The 11,873-nt window shown below is 35.6% G+C and overlaps 2 long non-coding RNA genes and 1 pseudogene across 2 annotated transcripts; 2 read left to right on the top strand and 1 right to left on the bottom strand.

The window, feature by feature from the left end:
* Nucleotides 1-1,811: 1,811 nt before the first annotated feature.
* Nucleotides 1,812-3,797, bottom strand: LOC149267673 (uncharacterized). The gene is made up of 2 exons (XR_016271574.1): nt 3,342-3,797; nt 1,812-3,057 (listed from the first exon to the last, which is right to left on the bottom strand). It is a non-coding gene; the product is annotated as an uncharacterized LOC149267673 (long non-coding RNA).
* Nucleotides 3,798-4,182: 385 nt separating this feature from the next.
* On the top strand, nt 4,183-7,286 carry LOC149267672 (uncharacterized). The gene is made up of 2 exons (XR_016271573.1): nt 4,183-4,797; nt 4,891-7,286. It is a non-coding gene; the product is annotated as an uncharacterized LOC149267672 (long non-coding RNA).
* A 3,587-nt stretch (nt 7,287-10,873) lies between these two features.
* LOC149267671 (uncharacterized) lies at nt 10,874-11,589 on the top strand (annotated as a pseudogene).
* Nucleotides 11,590-11,873: the final 284 nt, after the last annotated feature.

The raw sequence follows: 11,873 nt of genomic DNA, 5'->3' as shown, positions 1-11,873 counted from the left end.
AAACTTCTAATACCAGGAATGCCACACTGCCGAAAGTCACCATAGACAAACCCAAGAAGAAGTGCCCAAATGACTGCGAGGGACCTCTAGGAAGTGCACATTGCCATTACACGTGCAACAGCGTGAAAGGCAGGCCGCCTTTTATGCCATCGAGGGAACATCAGCGAGCCAACCGGTGACGACTAGCTGATGTTTTATTTTAAACAACACAACAACAACGAAGGAGATAGTTGAACTAAAAATTAAAAAAAATTTTTTTTTTCTGCACTGCGATGCATACACAAAATTAATCTTAAGAAATATTGTAAAGCGGAAGCGATAATTGCATTTCCCGCTACCGTATGGCCCGTGAAGCCATACAACAAATAGGTAGGAAGATCACTGCGATGATCGAGTAGGGAAAATAGGTTCATAACAATATACAGTGCTTATCATAATTATAGCCCACTTTTAATCCACTTAAACGAATCGGCTGAAAATTTTTCCCAAATGGAATATTTCCTCAAAATCTTCAAAAATGAGTAGTTCAATATTTCAATTATGAATGGCAAAAAACTTTTTCACTTAAAGTTCACGATTTAATAACGATTTCTTAAAAAGTAAAAAACAAGGAAAAACAGCACCATTTTCTGTATCAAAATTATAGCCCATATTCATATTTTGTAAAAAAATCCGAATTCGTTGCGGATTAATGGAAAAACTAATGTTAATACTTAATCCGGCCTCCATTTGTCTTAGTTAACTAAAAAATTCTCTTCCTCATTGAAACCACTAAATTTAATAAAAGGTCCTTTTCGAAACTTTGTTATTTAGTCATTGTCGTTTAGAATTTGCGTTTTAAGATATCCAACTGTCTCCAACTGTTGATTTTTGGCATACACACGTCTTGCAAGATTACCCCAGACATTTTTATCGGGTTGAGATCCCCAAAACATGCTGGCCAGTCAAGGACATCAACATGACATTCCTCCAAACACTCTTTTGTACGTCTGCTCACATGGATTCTGGCATTATCCTGTTGGAAAACCATTGGTTTCTCACGTAATTCCCTTGAATATGGAATGATAATACTATCCAGAGCCTGAATATACTCTTCACTGTTCATTCGGTTCGTTACAAACTTCTATTCCCAGGTACCAAATGAAAAAAATGGACCCCCAAATCATGACGGAGCCACCTCCAAAGTTTGTCCTTGAAAAAAACATAGGATCCTTCCTCAAATCATGCTAATAAGTATCAAACCCATCAGGACCATCCAGGTTTAAACTTCTTCCCATCAGAAAATACGACCTGTTAGGGTAAAAATTTATAAATATAGTGTAAGCCAAAAGACGATGATTCAAACGCGCGTATGTCAGATCGGCCGCAGTATGTCCATCGGCAAAACCAAGTCGAGCAACCTTGTGGCGACTTAGCAACATGGATGCTTTGGTCAGTTTAGACCTATTATGATTCCTGAGCTCTTAAGTACTCGCCAAACAGTCATCGCTGACATAGATTCGGCCACATGTGCGGCCAAAGCTATACAAGCGGTTGGGTTGTTGCTGGCTTTCTTAATAATTTTGCGTTATCGTGCGCAATTAGTAACGGCTTTTCACCCAGTACGTCTCTTGATCCTTATTCTTCAGGGTTATCCAAAAAAATTTTAATTACACTTAGACTTTTTTTCAAAATTCGTAAAATACTCGAAATAGACTCTCCTGACTCGAAAAGTGAGAAAATACGGCCCTTTCATAATAAGACTAGCTGGCCCGGCAAACGTTGCATTGCCCCTCTATATTATTTCTAGGTAAAAATTGTTGAAAGCTATGTTGTTCAGGCTGGGATACACTGATAAATTTATTAATCGGATTTTCATTCAAGCACCTTGTTGTAAACGACATTCTTCGTTTTTTGGTCGGGTGCAAGAACAAATAATGCGGATCGTTTGCCAACACGTGAGCATGCCACGTACAATTGACCATGAGAAAAACACGCATTTTCTAGATTGAGGCCACAAATAGTCAAAGATTGGCCCTGTGACTTGTTGATCGTCATGGCGAAGGCAAGACGAAGCGGGAATTGAATTCGTTTAAATTCAAAGGGCATATCTGTTGAGCTCATCGGAATCCTAGGAATAAGAACTTCCTCATCTTTAAATTTTCCTTTGAGTATCAACGCGTGAATCACATTGCTCATCAGTTTTTCTTATCACCAAACGCGTTCCATTGCACAGTTTTGGTTGGTTTAAATTTCTAAGCATGCAAATCATGGAGAATTGCTCTTTTCATAGCTGTGTTCATTTCTTGACGCCGGTCAAGTTGTTCTTCCATATTGCCCATGAAGTATATTTGCAAGAATTTTTGCTGTGCATCTTCAATAGGTTGCAATGATCCAATGCGATGGCAAATCTGGCCTTGAATCTTTAAATTCAAAGCCATAGTTATAGTTATATTTACAAACACTATTTACAGAAATCTAACAAACTACATTATTCAAAATTTTTTTTTTGGCAGTCATAGAAAATAAAATTTTTAACGTAAATTACCTTAAATATCCGTCTCCAATATTTTCCGCCCCAAATTATGTCATTTGGAAACAGGCATTGTATTTTTGAGTGTTCGCTAGAAAATGTCGTGATTCTAGTGTTTCGCCATAAAGCAGGGAACGCAATGGCTATGGTGACCGCTAATGGCAATGTCACTTTACCACTAAGGCAGCACAAACCGGGCGTTTCACCAGCAAACTTCAATGCGCCACAATGCTAGCAAACAACGTCCATTGGACCAATGCAAACTAAACGATTCAAGCTGTAATCAATGGTGCAATCATATCGAAACGCTGCTCGATTCAAATGAATCCTTGAACCATTTCTTATTGCCATTTCACGGGCTGCCTCTCTTTGAGAAGCACGAATTAAGGCCCTTCTTCCCTGGGTACTAACGCGGAGCCTTTCTCGGGCGATTTCTCGCTCTTCGTCAGATAATTGACTCGCGCTATTCCGTTGCCTAATTGCATTATGGGTCCGCCGGGAAAGATTAGATCTTCTAGGACGCGGCATTTTTATTATTAGTAATACTGTAATTATAAATAATTTACACAAATTTATGTTTGAGACAAACAAATACCTGAACTTTCGAGATATTTAGCTTTTTGCAAAAGTCCAAAAATACAATTTTTAATAATTAACTTTTTTTTTTTTAATTTCGAATTTTGAATTTTGAATTTTTTATTATTTTTGATTGTTAGGTTTTAATCTTTTGATTTTTTTTTTAATTTTTGCAGATTTTTGATTTGAAATATTTATAAAGTTTAAAAGTCCGAAAATATAAAAAGCCAAAAATACACTTTTTAATAATTACCTTTTTTTTTTTAATTTCGAATTTTTAATTTTTTATTTATTTTTTGAACAGTCAGGTTTTAATCTTTTGATTTTTTGCAGATTTTTGATTTGAAATATTTTTCCTTTTGATTTGAAAATTTTTTTTTTTTTTTTTTTTTTTTTTTTTTTTTTTTTTTTTTTTTTTGAATAGTCAGGTCTGCTCGAGGTCAGGAGACCGTAGACTGACTGACTACATTTGTTTATTTACTTCTACACTATTGTCAAAACTGTCACTGTTACCAAGCCTACTGGGTATAAAAAAAATTTGAACATTTGGGGAAAAAACCGCGTTTTTCAAGTATTCGGCAAATTTTTTCAGTATTTTTAAGACCCTATACTAAACTCGTTGCGGAGACAAATCCAACAAATCAAAAACCATGAAAATTGGTTCAGCCCAAATCAAGTTATAAGCAGTCTTCACTTTTACACAACTTTCTTTTATATAATAGATAATTGTTTTCCAAGCGGCATCTCTTAAAAACTATCTAAATTTACTTAATTACAATGTCTGTAAAGCCAAAAGTCTGTTCCGCACTTAATAAATTCAAATTTGCGACAGTGGGCTATAATTATGATACACAAAAATGCAAGCAAAAATGCTAGCACAGAGCAAAAGTTAACGGTTCTTTCTTAGTTTTCCATAAATTGAACTAAAATTTTGATCAAATCTACTGAACATGCTCCAGTCTATAATGTGCTGTAAAATTTATTTTTAAAAAACCTTAAAAATTTTGTTACAACGGGCTCAAAGTTTAAGTTGCAGGGTGGGCTATAATTATGATAAGCACTGTATATATGCATATGGAAAAAAAAAAATATATATATATAAGTTAAGACTTTCGACAATCTAAGGAGGCTGGAGAATCCAGTCAGACATTCAAGGGGAGAACCTAACCAGTTGAACAGATTTAGTTCAGTTTATATTCGGACCAGACACAGTTCAGACCTATTGTTCCAAATTATATCAAATATATTATTTCATCGAACACCAAGTTGTTATATATTCACAAGAACCCAACACAGCGTCCCCAATCACGAGTACTCTAGTGTGGGTGCGCTTAACTGGCGCCCGAGCAGGGACCCACATTCTTCACAAAAGGAAAATGACGTGTCAATAACAAAATATAATGACGTGTCAATAACAAAATATAACAATAACTTATAAAAAAGCAAGTACAAATAAATTGTTTCAAATCTAAAAGCTGGATTGGACAATTGTTGGCAAAATTAAGTGGTACTTCTGTGATTTGCAAAGTAATGGGTGAAACACCATGCCATAACATTAAAATAAAATAAATAACATAATTTCTAGCAAGAGCTAGACAATTTTATAACATAAAAGAAATCGTAGCAAAATCCTTGTAGAGACGATCCTTAAAACGAAATACAAGAAATTTGCAGGCTAAATGGTGGTACAGATTGATTCTCGTATCGAGGTTCAAATCCTTGCCGTAAGACAAATATGATAAAAAAATAAACGTCACAATTTTGCAGGCTAAATGGTGGTACAGATTGATTCTCGTATCGAGGTTCAAATCCTTGCCGTAAGACAAATATGATAAAAAAAATAAACGTCACAATTTCCACCTGAGTTGAATGATGGGTTTCCGTCTAAATTAAAAGGAGTTAAGTTTAAAGCACTGACAATATAACAAAATTAAAAGGCGGCCTGTCTCAACAAACAAAGCAAAAATATGCAAATATACAAATATGAATTATCTAAATAAATAAATGCAAATGCAATAAATGCAAGAGAGAAACCAGAAAATGAGACAGTGCCATATAAAGATACTTAGAAATTGATAATTCAAATAATTTTACAACAGACAAAACAATAACACACGTAATAATACAATTGGTAATTTGATGAAATAATATATGAAAGAAATATATTCACAAAATATAAATATTCACATCAACAATTTAAAAAAAAATGTGTTAAAAAAATGTGTTAAAAAAATTGTGTTTACAAGACTGTTAGAGCATTACTAACGTTTTATCTCCATAGCAAGGAATTCCGCAAGACGATTAATATCATTTTCTTATCTCAATTGGAAACGGAAAATAGCAGTAACTTGGAAACAATGAAAAAAACTGATTTAATGTAGAAAAATTAAATCGAAAAATTAAATTGATAACATAGTAGGCCTTGCATCGAGTCGAATAGTAAGTAAGTTGTGCACCGAGCTCAAGCCGTAAGTAAAAAATTTTTTGAAAAATTTACGAAAAAATAAAAGAAAAACCTAAAAAGAAATCTTACTAAAAAAGGTAATGATAATAATAATAATAAAAATTATATAAATAAATAGAATAAAAATACCAGGTAACGGGTGAGTAAGTCATAAAAAAATGCTCTTGTTTAAAATAACATTTACAGTGAGATTAATTTACTAATAAATAATTTAAATTCGTAGGCAGTATGGAAAATATAAATAAACATTGCAAGGGTTAAGCGCGGCAATAACGGTGTTAGCCGATCAATTTTCAAGTCTAAAAGAAGAATTGAAGCAATTGAATAATAAAGTGGATAAATTGGAAAATAAGGATACTAATAAGTTTTTATTAATAGAAGAACAACAAATCTCACTGGCCCGTCCACGTTCAGAGCTCGAATTAAATGAAATTTCGTCATTGCCGGACTGTATCAAAGTGCTGCCTACATTTGAGGGAAACACTTCAGAATATGCCTCGTGGGTAAACAGAATTGAGTCCGTACTTGGAGATTATTTATTATCAAGGAAAGACCTCTATATCGTTCAATAATTTTACACATACGGGGAAAAATAATTGGAAATGCTGATATCTCATTGATATCATACGGTGTACAAAATGATGATTGGCCTGAAATGAAGCGAGTTTTGCGATTGCATTATGCTGATAAAAGGGATGTTCGCACCTTGGAGTACGAATTAAATCAAATGATTCAAGGCAACAGTGACATGGAAACTTTTTACAAGCAAGTGAATAGTCAGTTTTCTTTAATTTTACAAGCCTTAAAAGCAAGCGAACAACCAGTCGTGGCATTGTCTGCATTAATAGAATCGTATAGAGATAGAGCTTTAGATGTTTTCATAAGGGGACTAAACGGTGACCTACCGAGGATGTTAACAGTTAGCAAACCTACAAATTTACCGGAAGCTTATGCCATTTGTGTGAATTTACAGAATATTTCATTAAGAAGTAATGGTGTACAAGGGACATATATGTCTCGTGGAATTAATGATTATCAACAAAACAAAAACTGGAAAAATTCTTCATAAATCAGATTTAAGAAAATAGAAAAAAAAGAAGGAAAATGCACATTTAATTATATTGTAATAATCCTCTTTTAATTTCCTTGACTTCCTAGCACCCATAGCACATTTAATTATATTGCAATAATCTTCTTTTAGCTTCCTTAACTTCCTTAGCACCCATAGCATCCACAACATTTTACACGTGGTATATCCCTCCTAGTTTCCATCATTCATGGTAATAGGGATTTCCGAGATGCCAGACGGAATGAAATAAATGCGCTTACAATGTTGGATTGGATGTTGGATGTATTGTCATAACCACAAATGAATACTAAATGTATGGAACTATGAATGCTTTGAATTAACTTGAAGGTGGATATCATTGGCCCTCTTTATGCTAATTTATGGACTCTGGATAATAAATTTATATTGGATAATTATCATTATATTGGACAATTTATATTGGATGAATATCGTTATAATGGACATATGCACCCTGATCTGCGGGACGCAGATATTTAGATGGGGAAGAGTTAAGACTTTCGACAATCTAAGGAGGCTGGAGAATCCAGTCAGACATTCAAGGGGAGAACCTAACCAGTTGAACAGATTTAGTTCAGTTTATATTCGGACCAGACACAGTTCAGACCTATTGTTCCAAATTGTATCAAATATATTATTTCATCGAACACCAAGTTGTTATATATTCACAAGAACCCAACACAGCGTCCCCAATCACTAGTACTCTAGTGTGGGTGCGCTTAACTTATATATATATATATATATATTTTATATTTATATTTATAATAAAAAAAAGGGAAATTTTCAAAATAAAACCACATACTACACATATGTTATATGTTCAATAATAAAATAAGTAAATTTGATGATATATTTGATACCAATATGGGTAATTGAGACAAAGACAGTGGACTCCACTGCAAATGTAATTAACAAAATAGAGTCTTCAAATTCAGATTTAAAGTTAACAAATGTACTTTTATTGATAATTAATGCAATTTATAATAGAGAACCTAATTTTAGACTAAACGCATTTAGAGTACTACAAAGGCATCTTGATTTCATTACAATTTTCGAATTCGAAAATGAGTACATAGAAGCTTTTGATAGTATAGCAAGTCCACTGTTCGGCTTACTCCAGATAGAAAAGGGTATAGCGTTAAGCACATTACCTTACGTAATGGTCAAAACTGTAGACGAGATACATCCGATACTTGGTTCAGCAACCATAGTACTCGTGAAACAACATCGCTAAATGCAATTTAAAATATAACAGCCATCTAATAAGTTCGTTTTCAAGAATACATTTCCATTAAAGAATGGAATGTAACGAAATTGCGAACAACATAGACGCATATCGTTATAAGTTTGAAAAATCATATAAGTGCATCAATAAAGATGCAGTTATAAAAACAAACACTTTAATTAACCACATAGATATCATTGTGAAAGAATACAATAATAACGTAAGAACGGTAAATAAAAATAAATGTTTAAGAGTTCTCAAATCTCTAAACTCAAGACTAAGTTTTGTCGCTAATAGGCGACACATTCAAATAAATGTGCCAAGTAGTCTAAATCTAGCGGACTTTGATCCAAGCCAATTAAAAGACTTCGACGAATCCATACAGTCAAGCGACACAGAATCTGATAGTGATATTGAAACACTAGAAGAAACAATTAATATAAAAAACAAGTAAGAAAGCTCCAGTCGAGACTGCTCGACTAGGAGATACCCTGAACCCTCCAAGCTGATATTCTAATCATTCTGCACTTCTTTTATGCACACATACATACACATGCATCCACACGCACGCATAAGCCTGCGCTCTGCTAACTGCGCAGTAAGCAGCGACTGCGCTTGGGCTGCGCTGCAGTGTGGGCAATATTATGAGAATTTATTTGTTAAATAATTTTGTAGACATACGATCTTAATGAAACTTTTAGAGCGTAATCATATGGTGAATATGTGTGTATATTCCAAAGCCCAAGTCTCTAGTATTTGAATTTCGCTTTTTACAAAAGTGATGGTGAGGGGGTGAATTTAAGGGTGGGGGGTAAATTTTAACAAAAACCGAAATTGTATAAATTGGATATAAGCATACATTAAAAATTTGGAGACTCTAGCAATAAGGGTGTAGAAGATATAATTTTATAACTGGTTTTCGATAAGGTTTTTTATCGATAAAAAAAGATCGGGATGAGTTATCGATTTTTAATGATAAACTTGATATGCGCGCTGTAATTACGGACATTTTTAAAAAAATTTGAAGTCTCTAGCTCTTATATCTTCTGAAATCGACGCGTTCATACATACGGACGGACGGACGGACGGACGGACGGACGGACGGACAGACAGACGGACAGGGCCAAATCGACTCAGCTCGTCGCCCTGATCAAGAATATATATACTTTGTGCGGTCTGCCACGCCTCCTTCTGCCTGTTACATACTTTTAACAAAACCATTATACCCTGATTTCCCATTTTCAATGGGTTCAGGGTATAATTATAAACCAAATACAAACATGGCAAATCAGGTCGCATTAGATAGGGAATATGTGAAGCAGGTTTCCTCTTCAGTCCCTGGATTCGATGTTAAAAAGTTATCATTGAATAGGTTCTTAACAGCTTTAAGGCTTGTTGAAAGAACTAAAGGCGATCAAGAGGATATAGCGGTTGAGGTTATTAAAGCAAAAAACAACGGAACAATCTTGTACAAAGTACAACACGAAACCACTATCAATTAACTTATCAATAAACTAAAAGATACTGTCAAAGGGGAATCGACCCATGTTTTAAAAGCCAAATTGTTAAACATAAAACAAATGGCAAAACAGCACCGCAGTATACTGCTGAAATTGATAACTTGCGAAAGCAGTTAGAAGCCGCTTATATTGACGATGTCTAGACCCCAACTGTTCATGCACATGCATGAACATAAAAATATGATAAGTAGGGGAACGTACGCGCTATGAGCTCGACAACTAGCATAAAATAAATGACATATGTTTCAAGTGTGAACTGTCAAACTGGGCACAAATTATGACCCTGACCCTTAGCGATTGGAATACGTAGGAGGCGAGCGCTGAGCATTGCAAACTCAGCGAGTCTGGGTATATAAACCCAGGCTCAGAAGAATAAAGAATCAATACGAAACTAAACACCATCAAAGTAAAGTGTATTCGTTCATGGTCCTTCGAGCCGGAGGAAGTATTTTGAATACTTCAATTTCATCCACAAGGAAAAATGTTTGTGATTAGTACAAAGTGAAGTGCTAGTATTATAGATTTGTGCATTGGCTTTCCAACCCAAGCTGTGAGTCGAGGCACAGCAAGATCAACCTGGTGATCAAAACAAAAAAACCTCCAACGGGATAAGCCAATGGATCTACAATAAACAAACAACTGTGTCGTCAACCATCAATATTTAAAGAGAAATATGGTGGCATAATAGCAGAAATCAGAAACAATAAAGAGTTCATGAAAGTCGAAGTTGCCGACCACGCCATAGACACAACACAACTTTATAGTTGGGAAACGAGACCAGAAACATCAAAGCAAGAGATGTTTTTATTTGGTTGGTCGAGCCCAATAGAGAAGTTGGTAAGCCTTGTGGACGAAAGAGCTCAAAGAGTAAGGCTGCACATTGAATCGAGTACATAGACGAACTGGAACTCAAAGTGTACACAGTGTCGAAAAAACTGGAAAGGAAAAAAAGTGCACTGCAAATCGTAAAAGAAGACACTCCAAAGCGAACCGAAACCGACACTTCCTCACTTTAATGGAAATCCTAAGGCGTGGCCAACGTTCTTCGAGCAGTTCACCAAAATAATTCACAACAGAAAGGATATCAGCAACAAGACGAAACTGATATACCTCAAAATGTACCTCAAAGGAGAAGTCCAACGAGTTACAAGTCATTTCTCAATTGGAGTGGGTAACTACAATTCAGCGTGGGACTATTTATGCAAACGCTACAAACGTTATTTGCCTGTGGAACTGCCGCAATTGCGTGAGCACCTCTGATAACAGTGACAACGTCACAGCTGATGAGATGACCGCATATCAGGCTGCTTTGGATGCAATAGTGTTCAAAAAGTGGGATTACAACCCGCCGGCAAGCCTCCACGTGGGAGGAAATATAAATAAAGCTACTGAACAACGTAATAAGGTTCAAGTGGTAACAACAAAACCAAATATAGGTGAAGACAAGAGATCGATAAAAAAGATCTGGGCTCCACCAGAAGATGCGGACGAGAATGGAATTTCTGCCACAACTTCGACATCAACGTTGAGTATCACTGAAGTTACATCAACAGATATCCAATTGGAAGTTCGACCAATGGATGATATTTCCACAGTTGGCAGCACGACGGAAGAGCAAACTTCTGCGGAGACTGCAACAGCGACTGGAAGTGCAGCTGAAGAGAAAAGCGACAATACCGACTCAAACTCTTCAGTGATGACCACAGCAGCGCCACCAACAATGGAAACTAAAGCTGCAAGTACAATTACATCAGAAAAGGAGTCAATTGGAAGTAGCAGCAACATATTAAAGGAAACAACAATGACCACTACAAGCGAAACAATAGGCACAATAAGGCATCAGAATCAACAGAAGGACGTCTATCACCTAGAGGCTTTGGCCTCAGCAATAATGAAGCGATCGACAACGTCCTCAACAGATGCAATCAGCTATATTAATGCAACAAACGATGACACCTACAAGCCGCAGAAGTTCTTTAAAGAGGCACGACTTCACTTGGCATGGGAGCCGCCACCTGAGCAAAAGACCAAGGTGATGGTGGCATACTCGGTTTATCTGATTGTCACATTCTCTGGGCCCTGCAGAATGTTCAGGCACGAACATAAGGATTGCAAGCATGATCATTTCGTCAAGAATACTAACAATTATTAAATTTGTATTTGTCCTGAATATTATTTAGAAATCCACAGATAGCAGTTCTGGACGTTACCACTTCCACTTTGGCCCCCGCAGAATGTTCATGCACATGCATGAACATAGAAATATGATAAGTAGGGGAAATCACAAAATTAAGAATATGTAATAGACCAATGCTGAGCCTTACACACTCAGCAATATTCGCACTAGATTTAAGGGTTGAAATTATGCGTGAGTCTGGGTATATAAACCCAGGCTTAGAAGAATAAAGAATCAATACGAAACTAAACACCATCAAAGTAAAGTGTATTCGTTCACCAACAATGCAGAAAAATTCTCAACGAAAGAGTCT

The sequence above is a fragment of the Drosophila arizonae genome, unplaced genomic scaffold (assembly GCF_054131065.1).
Source record: "Drosophila arizonae isolate 15081-1271.41 unplaced genomic scaffold, UAZ_ARI_1.0 ARI_Backbone_94, whole genome shotgun sequence".
Classification (NCBI taxonomy): Eukaryota; Metazoa; Arthropoda; class Insecta; order Diptera; family Drosophilidae; genus Drosophila; species Drosophila arizonae.
Note: the sequence above shows the minus strand (reverse complement) of the source record. Positions and strands in the feature narration are given on the sequence as shown.